General features: G+C 42.3%; 1 protein-coding gene across 2 annotated transcripts in view; it reads left to right on the forward strand.

The window, feature by feature from the left end:
• The window catches only part of LOC105489404 (cilia and flagella associated protein 53), a 42,283-nt gene extending 38,544 nt beyond the window's left edge, over nt 1–3,739 (forward strand). The window contains exon 9 of one of the 2 annotated variants that reach the window (XM_011754211.3): nt 2,608–3,739. The gene's annotated coding sequence lies outside the window, so the exon portion shown is untranslated. The other variant, XM_011754212.3, reaches the window with a different exon arrangement.
• The last annotated feature ends 13,885 nt before the right edge of the window (nt 3,740–17,624 follow it).

A 17,624-nucleotide genomic window follows, 5' to 3' on the forward strand; every position in this document is an offset into this window, starting at 1 on the left:
TGTAGTGAGATCTGATGGTGCCATTGCACTCCAGTCTGGGTGACAGAGCAAGACCCTGCCTCTGAAAAAAAATTTTTTTGGTCTTTGTCTTTGACTTTGCAAGAAACAGAAGCCCAAAGAAATCTCCTGTCTCTTGGTCTGGTACTTTTTGTTACAGGAAGTCAGGGACCCCGAATGGAGGGACCGGCTGGAGCCACGGCAGAGGAACATAAATTGTGAAGATTTCATCTTAATATGGACATTTATCAATTCTCAAATAATACTTTTATAATTTCTTATGCCTGTCTTTAATCCCTTAATCCTGTTATCATTGTAAGCTGAGGATGTGCGTCACTTCAGGACCACTGTGATAATTGTGTTAACTGTACAAATTGATTGTAAAACATGTGTGTTTGAACAATATGAAATCAGTGCACCTTGAAAAAGAACAGAATAATAGTGATTTTTATGGAACAAGGGAAGACAAGCATAAGGTCTGACTGCCTGCGGGGTCGGGCAAAAAGAGCCATATTTTTCTTCTTGCAGAGAGTCTATAAATGGACATGCAAGTAGGAAACATATCACTAAATTCTTTTCCTAGCAAGGAATATTAATATTAATACCCTGGGAAAAGAATGCATTCCTTGGGGGAGGTCTATAAATGGCCACTCTGGGAATGTCTGTCTTGTGCAGTTGAGGTAAAGATTGAGATTAGCCCTGATCTCCTGTAGAACCCTCAGGCTTACTAGGGTTGGGAAAAAGCCCTGGTAAATTATTATTCTTATTGGGCTTATGTGCCTTTTTCTCCACTTATTTGATCTCTCACCTGGATGGATACTCCTGTGGAGATCTATACTAACGACAGTGTGTAGCCTGGAGCTACAGATGACCATTGCCCCACTCAATCAGGAGAAGAAGGCACTGTGTTTAATGTTACTATGGGTTGTAAATACCCTCCTCTGTGCCTCGGACATGCACCTGGTTGTATCCATCTAGAAACTCGAGTCTGGGCTGCTTACCTTCCGGAGAGATCAGCCACAGGGGAATGGGGACGTTTGGTCTCTGGCCTCTCCCTTTCTCCTTTAAGACAAATGAAATGGGGAGTAATAGGATATACCCCATACTTTCAATATAAACCTGTAGGAAAACCATGTCCTAAAAATATTGAGGGCCCATCTAAAACTTTAATTTGGGAAGATTGTGTTAACTCACATGCAGTAGTATTAAAAAATGACTCATATGGTTTAGTAATAGACTGGGCACCAAAGGGCTATTTAGAAAACAATTGCTCCTCTGGCGGAAGGAAATGCCTGGAGGCTACTTATTTTTTTTCTTATTGGGAGGACAAGGATCATCATCGTACTTTGCATAGGAGGTTCAGCTCATTCTTTCCCTTAAAATGGGAAGGGCATTACCCCACTTAGGCCTCATATGATATTCCCCATTCTGAGTCCAGAACACCCAGAACTTTGGAAATTGGCTATTGCCATGTCTGGACTGCGAATATGGGAAGGGGAAACTTTTCTGTCTGTTGTCCCCACTACCACCCCTTGCATCCATGATTCTGAACCCCATGATAAATCCCCTTTGAACCCTCTTCCTCTTCCTTTATGGGACTCCAATTGGCATTATGATAATTCTTCTCGACCCAGGTATGCCCCTCTACCTCTTCGGCATCCCCAGGCACCTCGGATTGCTTCTTTATGGTGGAGAACATTGGGCATTGCCACCACCACTCCTCTCCCTCAGTATCAACCTAGATTCAAACATCCTGCTTTGTTTACCTCCAACCTGACTATTCCTGTACAGAGTTGTGTTAAGCCTCCTTACATGCTGTTAGTGGGAAATATCAAAATTTGGACAAACAATCAAACTGTCCAATGTATTAATTGTCATTTATATACTTGTGTTAACTCCCGTTTTGACTTCAGGAAAAGTATAATGTTGGTTCGAGCTCGAGAAGGAATCTGGATACTGGTAACTTTACCCCAACCTTGGGAATCTTACCCCTCAGTACATTTAATTAATGATGTGTTACAATGAATTCTCAAAAGATCTAGGAGATTTGTTTTCACTTTAATTGCTGTGATCATGGGCCTAATTACAGTCACTGCACTGGCCACCACTGCCAGAGTGGCATTACACCAATGTATTCAAACGACTCATTTTGTTAATGATTGGCAAGCCAATTCCACCCAAATGTGGAATTATCAACAGGGCATTGATCAAAAATTAGCTAATCAAATTAATGATTTAAGACAATCTATTATTTGGCTTGGAGATTGGCTAATGAGTCTCAAACATCGCATGCAAATGCAGTGCGATTGCAACACTTCTGATTTCTGCATTGCCCTGTATTCCTACAATGAGACTGATCATTTTTGGGAAATGGTCAAAGGACATCTTCTGGTTAGGGAAGATAATTTATCATTGGACATAACTAAATTAAAGAAACAAAGTTTTGAAGCCTCTCAAGCTCATTTATCCATTGTACCTAGAGCTGAGGCATTAGATCAGATGGCAGAAAGTCTTTCTGGACTAAACCTGATGACTTGGATTAAGTCTGTTGGGGTTCCACTGTAGTAAATTTTGGAATCATGTTTTTCTATTTAATCAACTTGTTTTTAGTGTGCTGGACCAGTCAAAGAATCTTGCTTCAAAACCGAGAGAATGAACAAGTCTTAATCGCCATGGCACATTTATGTAAAAAGAAAGGGAGAAATGTTATGGCAAGTCAGGGACCACGAATGGAGGGACTGGCTGGAGCCATGGCAGAGGAACATAAATTGTGAAGATTTCATCTTAATATGGACATTTATCAATTCTCAAATAATACTTTTATAATTTCTTATGCCTGTCTTTACCTTAATCTCTTAATCCTGTTATCTTCGTAAGCTGAGGATGTGCGTCACCTCAGGACCACTGTGATAATTGTGTTAACTGTATAAATTGATTGTAAAACATGTGTGTTTGAACAATATGAAATCAGTGCACCTTGAAAAAGAACAGAATAATAGTGATTTTTATGGAACAAGGGAAGACAAGCATAAGGTCTGACTGCCTGCGGGGTCGGGCAAAAAGAGCCATATTTTTCTTCTTGCAGAGTCTATAAATGGACGTGCAAGTAGGAAACATATCGCTAAATTCTTTTCCTAGCAAGGAATATTAATACCCTGGGAAAAGAATGCATTCCTTGGGGGAGGTCTATAAATGGCCACTCTGGGAATGTCTGTCTTGTGTAGTTGAGATAAGGACTGAGATTAGCCCTGATCTCCTGTAGAACCCTCAGGCTTACTAGGGTTGGGAAAACTCAGCCCTGGTAAATTTGTGGTCAGACCGGTTCTCTGCTCTCAAACCCTGTTTTCTGTTTTTTAAGATGTTTATCAAGACAATACATGTACCACTGAACAGAGACCCTTATCAGTGGTTCTGCTTTTGCCCTTTGCCTTGTGATCTTTGTTGGACCGTTATCAGTGGCTCTGCTTTTGCCCTTTGCCTTGTGATCTTTGTTGGACCCTTATCAGTGGTTCTGCTTTTGCTCTTTGCCCTGTTCCCTCAGAAGCATGTGATCTTTGTTGGACCCTTATCAGTGGTTCTACTTTTTGCCTGTTGAAGCATGTGATGTTTGTACCTACTGTCTGTTCTTACACCCCCTCCCCTTTTGAAACCCTCAATAAAAACTTGCTGGTCTGAGACTCAGGTGGGCATCATGGTGCTACTGATTTGTGATGTCACCCCTGGTGGCCCAGCTGTAAAATTCCTCTGTTTATACTGTCTCTCTTTATTTCTCAGCCAGGCAACACATGGAAAATAGAAAGAATCTATGTTGAAATATTGGGTGCAGGTTCCCCCAATAACTTTTTCCATCACATACTGCAGGGGCCTTTGAAAACAGTATGCTGAGAATAGATAGGGCTCAAGGACAGTATCTCCAATTGAACTTTTAATGAACTCCTGTAGGCACCAAGAAGGCGGGCAGATAAGGAAGAGCATAGAAACAAGGAACTGAGTAGAAGGTTACATCTGGGAAAAGAAAGTTTGTTTTGCATTGAATTCTTTCTGCTGACGTGGGGTTTATGGGGTATAAATAAAGTGAGGCAGAGGCCCTGAGTGCGGCCGCCATGTTCTCTGTGTGTCTTTGTCTTTTGTGTGTTCTTTCATTCTCCACCACCCCCGGCACGGACCCCAACAAGTGGCACAGCGAGCAGGGTCAGCACGGGTGAGTAGGGGAGAACAAGAAGGGGAACCCCCTAGGGGCGGGTAAGGCCCGGATATTGTTAAGGGGAACCTTCTTAAGCTTTCATTATGGGAATTCCATCTCTCTGGCCTCAGAATATTTACACCTGTTTCAAGGACTATTGCTGTCTATAGGAGTAGAAGTGAAAGAAAAAGACTTTGAAGTGATTGTTTGCCCATGTTGAACAACATTGTTACTGGTTTCAGTATCAGACTAAAGTGCAGCTGAGTCGGAGAGAATGGTTACAGGTAGTAAAAGCTCTGCTTAGAGCTCTCCAGTTAGGGGATATTATGCCTCTAAAATTGTGGACCTTGTGTAACTGTCACTCAGACATTAGAGTTACTTGAGACTGATTCAGAGTGTGGTAATGTTGCCACAGGAGGAAAGGTATCTGAGGATTTGGGAAAAAATAAATCTGAAATGGAGCCCATTTGTGCCAGGGTAACAGAGGATGGGGGGGTAGCAAAAGGGGGAGAAGAGAAAAAGCCAGCTCTTCCTTTTTCTAAGGGAAATTCTGACATGCAGTGTATTATGGAAATGCTTCAACAAATATTACAGATACATTCTTCTAATTCACCTTTGCGAGCTTTCCCTGTTTCTTTTCCTTCTGCCCTGTTAAAAGAGGATTTTCCAGTGCCTCCAACCCCCCGGCTTCCTTACCTTTACCTTTGTCTGGCAAAGTTTTCTCAGCGCCCTGCCCGCCATTGGGGGAGGGAGAAAAGGAAAAGATAAAAAAAATTTAAGGAGCTGGATCTGTTTCCAATTATTTGTGCTTCTTTTGCTCCTAATGCTCAGTTTTTAAATGGTGGCAATAATGTCCAATTTAATCCCTTACAAATTAAATTTTTAAAAGAAATGAAAGCTGCCATTTTTAACTATGGATCTCAATCTCCTTTTATCCTTGGTCTTCTTGATGTTTTTTCATCAGAAAATTTGATGATTCCTATAGACTGGAAGACTTTGGGGAAGGCTTTTCTTGATCGTTCTCAGTGGTTACAATTGCACAGCTGGTAAATGGACAAGGCACATGTACAGGCTAGAAAAAATGTTATGTGTGATCCCCCAGGACCCACTGAGGAACAACTCACAGGCACGGGCCAATATGCTACTCTTAATGCTCAGGCTGGTTTAGATGATGTTGCCCTTACTCAAATCAAGACTTTGTTTTTAAGGGCCTGAAATAAGATAGATTTTCTTATTTCCTTTCCTCTGTGAAGATTTTACAGGGCACAAATGAACCATATCCAGATTTTGTAGCCCGTCTTCAGGATGCTGTCTTGAAAATTGTGGGTGCTGGCCTTGCTTCAAAAATTTTGTTACAAACATTGTCTTTTAAAAATGCTTATGCTGACTGTCAAAAATTGTTAAAATCGTTAAAAGGCCAATGGGGCCAATTTAGATAAATATATTAAAACTTGTGTTAGTGTTGGAGGGGCTATTTATAATGCTCAATTATTTGCTGGAGCTTTGTCTAAAGCCTTAAAAGGAAATAACAAACAAGGTGTTTGCTTGCAGTGTGGTAAACCTAGACATTTCAAAAAAGTAATGTCATAAAAATTGAACACTTTTATCCCTCAAGGCAGAAAGCTGCCTTCAGAGGTGTACAAATGTTGTGATAAAGGTCGACATTGGACAAATAAATACAATACAAGTCTACTACAATACTCAGTGAGCAATGGCCTACAACATCAAGGAATAAATTCAAGTCCTCCTTAAGGATCCCACACCTTACCCCAGTTTCTCAGCTTTATGCGGCAACTAAGCAGAGCGCCGCTGCTGACTTAGCTATTACTCAGCCTTATACTTTGTCTCCTAATAGAGGAGTATATAAATTAGCTATTAGAGTGTGTGGCCCTTTGCCAAAAGGACATGATGTTACTAATAAAATTCTTATTATGGTACAAGTCTCACAATTTATACGCCTAGAGGCAGGGGAACGTATTCTCAATAGGGAGGGTTTGGTAGCACAGAAAAAACTGTTTTTTGGGAAACTTTAGTTTCTAATCAAAAGCCCTTATGTTCATTGCACATTAATGGAATAGTTTTTAAAGGGTTAATTGATATGGGGGTGAATATGTCTATTATTTGTTTAAATTAGTGGCCTATACAATGGGAAAAAAGACAAGTTTCAGTTATACTCACTGGCTTGGGTGCTGCTTCTGTGGTTTATCAAGATGTAGAACCTTTAACCTGTGCCGGTCCTAAAGGTCAACAAGGTCAAGTTTTTTTTTATTATTCCTATCAATATTAATCTTTGGGGACAAAATCTTTCATAACAATTTGGTGCTTTTTTAAACATTCTTCACATTTCCTCAGCTGCCAAAAATATGATGTTCAAAATGGGCTACAATCCTTTAAACTCATAGCCACTGTTCACCAGCCTCAAGTTTTATAATTAAAGTGTAAAACGACCACTCCTCTTTAGGTGAAACAGTGGCCATTATCTAAAGAAATACTTAGGACTTTAAAAGAGTAAGTCAAAAAACAAATGGCCGAGAGGAATCTAAAGCCACGTACTTCTGCATGAATTCCCGTCTTTGTCTTGTTCTTAAAATTATAAATGTTTACATTCAACCTAGGGAAAGTTTACAGCCTGGTCTTCCTAATCCTGCCCTTATCCCACAAAGTTAAAAATTAATGGTCATAGATGTCAAAAATTGTTTTTTCTCTATTCCATTACAACCTCAAGATTGTAAAAAGTTTGCCTTTATTATTCCTAAATATAATAATGGACAACCTATTCAAAAATATCAGCAGAAGCTTCTTCCCCAGGGTATACTTAGTAGCCCTACTATATGTCAAAAATTCGTACATAGGACTTTAAATCCTGTAAACAATCAGTTTCCAACTGTGTTAATTTATCATTGTATGGATCTTCTCTGTCCCTGTTTTTAATAATTTTCAGCCACTTTCTTGATATCAATGGAAAGTTTTACCTCAAGGTATGTTAAACAGCCCTACCTTGTGTCAAGAATTTGTCCATAGGGCCTTGGATCCTGTTCGAAAGCGTCATCCTTCTGTTCTTTCATATCATTATATGGATGACATTCTTCTTGCTGCACCCACCAGAGAAAAGCAGCAAGATGCTTTTGTATCATTACAAACTCAGCTTTCCTTTTACTCACTTAATATTGCTCCAGAAAAAATTCAACTGGATTTTCCTATTCAATATTTAGGTTATACCTTAGGAACACAAAATATTCGACCCCAAAAGACTCAAATTCGACGTGATCATTTAAAAACATTAAATGGTTTTCAAAAGCTTCTAGGAGACATTAATTGGATGCGTCCTGTTTTAGGAATACCGACATATCAGTTACAACATCTTTTTTCTATTCTAGAAGGAGACAGTCACTTGGACAGCTCACGCCATTTAACTCCTTTGGCTTTACAGGAATTCCAGCTTGTAGAAGAGCAACTTCAAAAGGTCCATTTACATTATCTCCTTCCCGATGTTCCCTTTACATTCTCCTACAGGAATGATTCATCAGACCAATCGGCCGCTAGAATGGATCTTTTTGTCCAATAAAATATCTAAACGCTTGGCTACTTATATCGATCATTTAGCTGAACTGATCATCAAAGGACGACATTGTTGTCAACAACTTTGGGGAGGAGATCCTTCCTTAATTATTTCTCAATTCACTCATAGTTACATCACTTATCTTCTTGCAACTTCTGATTCTTGGCAAGTTGCTTGCGCTTCCTTTGTTGGACAGTTTTCTACCCAATATCCTAAGTCTCCGATCTTTTCATTTTTTAGACAACATTTTGTGTTGCCTTTCTCACTAATTTCTGTATTTCCTGTTCAAGGTCCTACCTTTTTTACCGATGCTAGTAGCAATGGTAAGGCTGGATATTGGAGTGTTCATCAATCTCGAGTTACAGTTTATCCTTATCCCTCGGTGCAACAGGGAGAACTGTTTGCTATTCTCATGGTCTTACTTGATTTCCCTACTACTAGTTGTAATATTGTTAGTGATTCTCAATATGCTGTTTATGTTACTTCTTATATTTCTCAGGCCACTTTACCTCTTTGTGCTACTTCTTCTCTTCAAAAACTCTTTTCCTTGTTATCTTCTACTTTGAGCCAACGTCGAGCTCCTTTATTCATCACTCATCTTCGTTCTCATTCTCAACTTCCTGGACCATTAGTTGATGATAATACTCAGATTGATTCACTTTTAATCGGCCACCTACATGCTGCAGAACAAAACAAGCTCGTTCTCTTATTCGAGCTTGCCCTTCCTGTGCTCCTTTGAGCATTCCATCCTTCCATCCTGGGGTTAATCCACGAGATGTCCCTTCTTTTGGACGATTAAAGTATGTTCATCATACCATTGATACCTTTTCTCATTTTCAATGGGCCACTCCGTTGCCATCTGAGAAAGCTGATTCTGTTATTACACATCTCTTAGCTTGTTTCACCATCATGGGCATTCCTCTTATACTTAAAACTAATAATGCCCCTGCTTATGTCTCTCATAAATTCTAAGTTTTCTTACAGCAATACAATATTCAACATATCACCAGTATCCTGGGCAACAGTCAAGGTCAAGCCATCATTGGGCGTGCAAATTTAACTTTAAAAACTCAACTACTAAAACAAAAAGGGGGAAATGAGCCCCCCAGAAACCAGATTTTGAAGGTTCTTTTTACCTTAATTTTTTTGAATCAATGGAGACAATTGCAAGACTCTGCTGTCGTAACCCATCTTTCCTCACCTCCCTCGGTGATAGTCCCCGCTGACAATTTAAAGGTTTGGTATCCTAATGAAGAAGGTAAGTATATTCAAGGGCAAGTTCTAAAACAGGGACGGGGCTATGCTCTTGTCCTTACAGGGAGCAGACCTGAGTGGTTTCTTCAAGATGATTGAAACCCTGTTGAAAAGAAAACTGGATTCAGCATGCATTTCTTCCTTTGTTGGATGTGCCTCGGCGGGGGACTTATTTCTCTTAGTGAGGCTTTGTATGAATATTGGACTTATATTCCCTTTCCACCCTTGTATCAGGGAGTCGCCTGGGAGGAGGCGGAAATTAAGGTTTTCACCAATGACATTACTTGGATGTCGTCCCCCTATATGGACAAGGACAACATAGAACGGGAAACAGGAATTATAATCAGCACATGCCAATTTGGAGTGGAAGGAGTTCCAATATGTATGGGAAATAGTCCTCATTGTCTCCGAAAATCGCATGAAGCTTGGGCTGTTCGCTATAATCATAGTCATGTGGCTGCTAATACTGTTATTATTGTAACTAGAAGCTTTCAGTATAATCATACTGTATATAGTAATGAAACTATTCCTAGTTCTTTACCTTTTTGTCCTATTCCAGAGGTTTCTCCTAATATTGAGGTGCTGGAGTGGCAACAATGTCGGGGAACTAAACCCCGGATTTTATTAGAATACAATGGGATGCAAATAACTGATTGGAGTGTGCATGGTGATTTTCAAATAAAATTTAGTCATATACCTTTGAAATGGCACCGGGTAAATGAAAGTATTGCCGCTAACAGTAATGAAACCTTGGTATGGCGTGAAGGAGGCCTGAAGTACAGAGTCATCTTTGGCAGTTGTTAGCTGCAGGCGATGCCATTAGCACTTTTGTGGGGAATATGTCCCTTAATCTTTCTAACCCAAATAACTCCTTTCATATTCAGTTATATTGGAATACCTCCCGATATATTATTGCTTGTGTCCGTAAGCCCTACCTATTATTAGCGGAGAATTTGACATGGGATAATAATACGGGAATTGTTAATTGTACAGATACGTGTACATTTTTGTCTTGCCTCAGTCATTCTTGGTGGCACAACTTTACTGGGGATATTTATATCCTCAGGGCTCGTAAGGAAATTTGGCTACCTGTTAACCTTACGTGACCGTGGGGGGCATCACCTCTTGAAACTTATATTTGGACTTCTCTCCAGCGAACCCGCCATGCCCTTGGACTTATAATTGCCTCGGTGATGAGCCTTGTCGCCATCGTCTCCACTGTGGCCGTAGCAGGGCTCGCTCTACATCAAAGTATACAAAATGCTGAATTTGTGCAGCAATGGCACGAACAATCTCACCGGTTATGGCTTCAACAATGAAACATTGATTCTCAACTTGCTGAAAGATTGGACAACATGGAGCAAGCATTGACATGGCTTGCAGATCAGTTCACTGTACTCAGTACTCGGATGACATTACAATGTGATTGGAACTCCACTCAATTTTGTGTAATGCCTGTGCCTTTTAACATCTCTCAAAATTGGACTGTAATCCGAAAATTATTAGTAGGCCATAAAAATATTAGTTTGGACATCCAAGAGCTCACTCAGAACATTTCCGAAACATTTCAACAACAATTACATGTGTTGTCTGGAACCGTAACCCTGCAGGAGCTGGGTCAGCGCCTTGCTGCCTTTAACCCATGGACCCAGATGAAAACATGGATTTCTACAATCTCTGGAAGTATATTGCTTTGGGCACTTGGATTGGGTCTACTTCTTTTGGTGATTCGATGCTCCCTCCGTCGCCTCCAAAAACAAAAGAAAACACAGGAACAAATATGGGCTACCTTTTTAGGATTGAGGCAAAACAAAAACAAAAAGGGGGAAATGCAGGGGCCTTTGAAAACAGTATGCTGAGAATAGATAGGGCTCAAGGACAGTATCTCCAATTGAACTTTTAATGAACTCCCATAGGCGCCAAGAAGGTGGGCAGATAAGGAAGAGCATAGAAACAAGGAACTAAGTAGAAGGTTACATCTGGGAAAAGAAAGTTTGTTTTGCATTGCATTCTTTCTGCTGACGTGGGGTTTATGGGGTATAAATAAAGTGAGGCGGAGGCTCTGAGTGCGGCCGCCATGTTCTCTGTGTGTCTTTGTCTTTTGTGTGTTCTTTCATTCTCCACCACCCCCGGCACGGACCCCAACACATACCATCATGATTTCTTACCAAAATCTAATTTGGTATCAAAGTACTCTTAATCAATATGGCCTTTAAGGCTTGCTATTTAGCAATGCTGTTGGCATTTTCACTCCATTGGCATCATTTTGTGGTCTCTGTCCAGACCTTTATGCTTGCTAACATAGCATTTGGTGCAGATCCTTCAAATACATCAATGCATGCACATTTCATAAATTACACACAGGGATGAATATTTTTCCTTCTATAAACCATCCTTCTGATGTTTTGATTACCTTATATAAATAGGGCAAACAGCCTCTCAGAATATAGATGAAAATTTCTCTAATAAAAAGAATATCTTCTTCTCTAGAAAGACCCCTGAGATAACTGGAAAAGCATATTTTATTGCAGTTAGTGCAGGGAACAATAAAAAGATGCAATTCCATTTATGCCTCTTGTGAAGCTGTCAGCTGAACAAGGGCTCTGAGAGCCTAAACTGCCTCCAAATATCAGGTTTTTTTTCTATAAAATGCTAAGACATGTGTTTTGGGTACAGGTTGGGGGTTATTAGCTTAGTGCTTCCAAGCACTGCTATGTGAGACTTTTATTTGAAATGACTTTGCAGATATAGTTCTGGGGAAATGGATATAGCGAGAGAGTTTCAGGCTAAGTTCTTGCCCTATATGTGTGACTTCAGGTTGGGCTTTCTGGGATTCATTTTTCTTCCCTAAACCTGAGCTGAAAGGGACCTGAGAGGGTGTCTAGTTCAAGTCTTTCCCTTTATAGATGTGAACTCATCTTGGGTTTGGTTATCCCAAAAGCAGAGCCTGAGATGAGGACTTGGGAGCAGTTAGATTATGTGGTTGGTGATCCAGGAAGCAGAGGTAGGGAGGCTGTGGGGAAGGAACCATGACAAGAATGTGCTGCAGAGCAGTTATCACTGCAGGTAACTGGGTCTCATTGCACTTGGGGATCTGCTGAGGAACTGTCTAGAAAGCCTCTCAGGTTTGAAGTGCACAAGGCTGGAGGCTGGAGCACTGATCTCCCCACTCTTGCCTGCTTTGGTAAAGGGTTGTCTCTAAGGGCACTGACCCCCCACACCAGGTGGTGAGGCCTATAGAGGCTGTGAGGTACTCCCTCCTAAGCCACCCTGTCCAAAGCTCTATTTAGCACCTGTGTTTGCTGTTGCCACCTTGTGGTCATATCTTTCTCCTTGATCAACCTCAAATCCCTCTAAGCCTGGCAGAGAGGCAGAGGGAAACCTACTGTCAAAGAAGTGATCTTTTTTTTTTTGAGACGGAGTCTCGCTCTGTCGCCCAGGCTGGAGTGCAGTGGCCGGATCTCAGCTCACTGCAAGCTCTGCCTCCCGGGTTCACGCCATTCTCCTGTCTCAGCCTCCCGAGTAGCTAGGACTGCACAAAGGAGTGATCTTTAACTTAATGACCAGAAGACAGGAAGGGGCCAAATGTCTCGCTCTTCAACCCCACACAAGACCCAGAGGCTTATGGAGATGAGGGGGCCAGCATCCAGAAAGGGAGGAGGAGAGAGGCGCTCCTGGGGACAGGGGGATGGATCACCAGGCAGCCCAGTGGGGCATCTTTGGGTTCAGAGCTCCCAGGGGCACACAGTTCGTGACCTCACTACTGCCAGGACCTATCGTATCAACAGGGGACAGCTGTGCGGTGAAGTTGCACCGGGTATGCAAAGCAGGCAGGCTCTAAATGGCTAAACATTTGCTTGTTCAGGCTGTATTTAAAATCGACTGTATCAACATTTGCATATGGTGTCAGCGGATTTTTGAGCTAATGGGTCTCAGACTGCAGTAAAGAAATAAACCACCTCAGTGCCAATGCACAGGGGTCACTTCTAGCTATTTTAATGATACTCTGAGCAGCCCGTATCCAGCTGTGCTGAACTAACAGTCACTGGTCCCCAACAGACAGTCCCACCATTTCCCCAGAGCTAAGCCTTCACTGAGAGTGCTCTCTCCTGCAGCCAGGTGGTGCATTCTAGCTTTTCCTCTCTTGAAAGCCCAACTCAATGCCATCTACTCAGGCTAACCAGACATCCTAAAGGCTGCCTGCCACCCTGCTCTCTTCAGTGCTTTCTCCTTTCTATCAGGTCAGCTGGGATTCGACCTGCACCCACTACTAGACCATGAGCTGTGGGAGGAAAAGGGTGCTAGTGTGTCTAGAATTGCTGGGTTCTTGGTCTTGCTGACTTCAAGAATGAAGCTGCGGACCCTCATGGTGAGTGTTACAGTTCTTAAAGATGGTGTGTCCGGAGTCTGTCCCTTCAGATGTTCAGATGTGTCTTCAGTTTCTTTCTTCTGGTGGGTTCATGGTCTCCCTGACTTCAGGAATTAAGCTGCAGACCTTTACATTGAGTGTTACAGCTCTTAAAAGTGGTGCATCTGGAGTTATTTGTTCTTCCGAGCGGGTTCGTGGTCTTGCTGGCTTCAGGAGTGAAGCTGCAGACCTTTGTGGTGAGTGTTACACCTCAGAAAGGCTGGCTGGACTCAAAGAGCAAGCAGCAGCAAGATTTATAGTAAAGAACGAAAAAATAAAACTTCCACACTGTGGAAACGGGCCTGGCTGGCTCAGCTGCTTTTATTCCCACCCACATCCTGCTGACTGGTCCATTTTACAGAGAGCTGATTGGTCCATTTTGACAGAGTGCTGATTGGTGTGTTTACAATCCCTGAGCTAGACACAGAGTGCTGATTGGTGCGTTTACAATCCTTTAGCTAGACACAGAGTGCTAGACAGAAAAGTTCTCCAAGTCCCCACTAGGTTAGCTAGTTACAGAGTACTGATTGCTGCATTTACAAACCTTGAGCTAGACACAGAGTACTGATTGGTGTATTTACAATCCCTTAGCTAGACATAAAGTTTCTCCAAGTCCCCACTAGACTCAGGAACCAAGCTGGCTTCACCTAGTGGATCCTGCTCCAGGGCTACACCTGCACTGGTCAGCCCTTGGGCGGTAGATGGGACTGGTCGCAGCCCTGCAGGGGGTGGCGCTTGTCAGGGAGGCTTGGGCCATGCAGGAGCCCATGGCAGGGGGAGGCTCCAGCATGGGCTGCAGGTCCCGAGCCCTCCCTGTCGGGAGGCAGCTGAGGCCTGGCAGCTGAGGCCTGAGCGCCAGCTGAGGACCTGGCGCACCCTCTGCAGCTGCTGGCCTGGGTGCTAAGCCCCTCACTGCCCCGGGTCTGTGGTGCCAGCGGGCTGCTCTGAGTGCAGGGCGGCGGAATCCAGGCCCACCCAGGACTCGTGCTGGCCTGCCAGTGCTGAGTCCAGCCCGGGTTCTCACCTGCACCTCTCCCTCCACACCTCCCAGCAAGCAGAGGGAGCTGGCTCTGACCTCTGCCAGCCCAGAGAGGGGCTCCCACAGTGCCGTGGCAGGCTGAAGGGCTCCTCAAGCACTGCCAGAGTGGACGCTGAGGCTGAGGAGGCGCCAAGAGTGAGGGCTGCTAGCATGTTGTCACCTCTCACTAGGGACTAAGCTGTATCTTCCCAAAATTCATTTACTGAAGCCCTGCCCTCCATGTAACTGTATTTGCAGATGGAGACTTCAGGGAGGTTATGAAGGTTTAATGGGCTCCAAAGGGCTGGTGTCCTTATAAAAAGAGGAGATAGCAGAGCTCTCTTCTTGCACACACAGTGAGAAGACTGCAGGCAGGCCTCCCCAGAAACCAGCTCTGTGGACACCTTGATCTTCCAGCTTCCAGAACTATGAGAAAAATAAATGTCTGTTAAGCCACCTAGACTGTGGAACTTTGTTATGGCAACTCAAACTGACTAATACAGAGACCTATCTCATTCTCCTTTAAATCTCTCACAGCATCTAGAACAGTGCCATGCACACAGAAACCCCTCAACAAAGGTTGACTACATTGAATTGTAATACCCAGGTGAATGAAAGATGTGATGCTGCTGGGGCATTGGATCTGAAATCTCTGACAAATCCCGAAGCCAATCCTGATCCATGTACACCAGAGAAGATAGCCAGGGTCTGCCAGCCCTTACCCAAAACTGCAAAACACCAAAAGCTCCGAAACCAGACAGTGTGATGCCAACCCTCATTTAGCAGAGAAGCTTGACCTGACAGGAGTAAAGCTACTTAAAATTATCTCGCTAGATTTTACTATAGCGCTATGAGTGATTTTGATTACCAGGCACTGCCCCAGCTCTGGCAGGAAGTGTTATAAAATCTATAGTTTAGGCATCAGGCCACATTTCCAGAATTAAAAAAAAAAAAATCAAAATTCCAAAACCCATCTGGCCCCAAGAATTTTGGATAAAGAACTGTGAACCTGTGCTATAGAGGGGGTTAATACTAACCTCGCAGTTGTCCACTCAAGGAAGACCATGAAAAACACTAATTACCTAGTGTGTAAATAGATTGCAATTGCAATTCGAACAGAATGGGAAATAGCTTTATTCTAAACTGGGGAGGTGTGTGATTGGAAATAAACCTGTTTTTTAATGTGAATGCTACAGATGCCAGTGGGGTTTTTCTTTTTCTTTTTCTTTTTTGAGCAGTTTATTTCATCAGCCTACAAAATGTGCTGAGTACAGTTTTTAAAGATGTAATGAAAAAGTACAAAACTACCTTGGAAAATAGCATCATTGCAGTTTAAAGTCCAATCAGCTTTTTATAAATTGCACTTAACAACTGGAGAAATCAATAACAAATACAATTATAAGGACACTAAAAATTACTTATTATCATTATCAGCAGTGCTACCACAAATAATATGAATAAAATTCATTTGCTGAATGTATATAGTATATTTTTAGCACAGCATCTCAAAACTTTTTGGTAACTAGTGCAATCTCAGCTGCGTGAACCCCCTGCTAAACCCTATGGGGCATACAGAGTAAAAATGACATAACTTCTGCCTTGGTGGAATTTATAGTCTCACTGAAGATCAAAACCTAGGACAAGAAATAATTAAGAATAATGCAAGGCAATATCTAACGAGATACAGTGTGAAATACAGTAAGTGCATGCAACAGACTTACTTGTGCTAAGAAGACTTCAGAATTTCTATGTAGCCTGGGTTTAAAAGGGCATCTGGCTGGAAGACAGTGTTAGGGAACGTTTCTTGAGGCTGCATTTGAATAGCAGTATGCTGTTTTGTTTAGATTTTATGTTTATTTTGAGTGGCTTGGAGGAGGAGCTTTTGGTGCCTTTGCTTTTGGTGTACTATGCAAGTCACACTTTAGAGTCACCCCACTGCTGCTTGGGTGTTTTGGAAAAGGGAGAGGTTTATGATGGCTGGGACCATCAGTTCTGGAAGTCTTCCAGGAAGAAGGTTCACTGGAGCTGGACTTACAGGTTGGGTGGACTGTCGATGGCCTAGAGAAGGAAGAAGCCATTTGGAGTTGAGTGTTGGGGCAGGTCACAGTGAGAAATGAACTTGACTCAGTTGAAGAAATCTATCTTGGGGGCAGGAGATCAGAGCATTCATTCTCAGACAGACCAGAAAGACCCATTCACAAATGAGAAAAAGGGAGTATTCTATATCTCACCAGACTTCAAGAGAAATTAATTGCCTGCAGAATTTCAGTAACTGCAGACCCCATGTTGGGCATGATTCATAACCAACCTATTGCACCTCCTTTCTCACTAAGGGCACGATCTTGACTGTATTGTTTAAACTATTTGAGGTAGTCGTTTGTACGTGTAGCTTAAGGAAGAAGATGTCACACCATGAGTAACAGGCAGCAGGGTGCCTGCAGAGCCTTAGAAGTGTCCAAGTCCAGTCGAGAGGCCGTATTATCCAGAGCAGCAGGGTCAACCCCACCTTGACTGTTGCAAAATTAAATGAGATGATACAGCACAGGGTTGGCACTCCACAAATGCTAAGTGCTATCTCAACAACTGAAACATTACAGCCCATAATACATAGCATATCCTTCCAGTGAAATTGTGTAATTTCCCAGAAGTGCTCAGTTTCTATTCCTAGTTAAGTTCATTCTGGTCTGGAAGAACCATTTTTTTTTTCCCCTCAAGGATCTGACATCTTTCTGATACCATCATTATTCCTTAACAATAACAATGCACATGTGTTTGGTGTTTTGCAAGCCTATCTAGTTTTACTTGGTTCTCACCATAGCCCATAGGCACTAGACAGGGATGCTTTTCCTTTTATAAACTGATGTTTAACATGCATGCAGTAAAACGTGTCAAGTGTACAGCTCGGTGAAGTTTTACCTATATTTGCTCCTGTATAGCCCCACTAGCTGAAGATACAGAGCATTTTCAGCATCTCAGAAGGTTCTCTCATGCCCCTTTCCAGTCATTGTACCCTCAGAAATAACCACTCTTCTGACTTCTAACACCATCCATTTATCTTACCTGCTCTTGGACTTCATGTGAATAGAATCATACAGAATGCAGTCTTCTGCACCTGGTTTCTTTCACTCAACATAATGTCTATACAATTCATCATGTTGCTACATGTTTTAGTTCATTCTTTGTTAGTACTGGGTAGTGTTTCATT

The sequence above is a fragment of the Macaca nemestrina genome, chromosome 19, assembly GCF_043159975.1.
Source record: "Macaca nemestrina isolate mMacNem1 chromosome 19, mMacNem.hap1, whole genome shotgun sequence".
Classification (NCBI taxonomy): domain Eukaryota; kingdom Metazoa; phylum Chordata; class Mammalia; order Primates; family Cercopithecidae; genus Macaca; species Macaca nemestrina.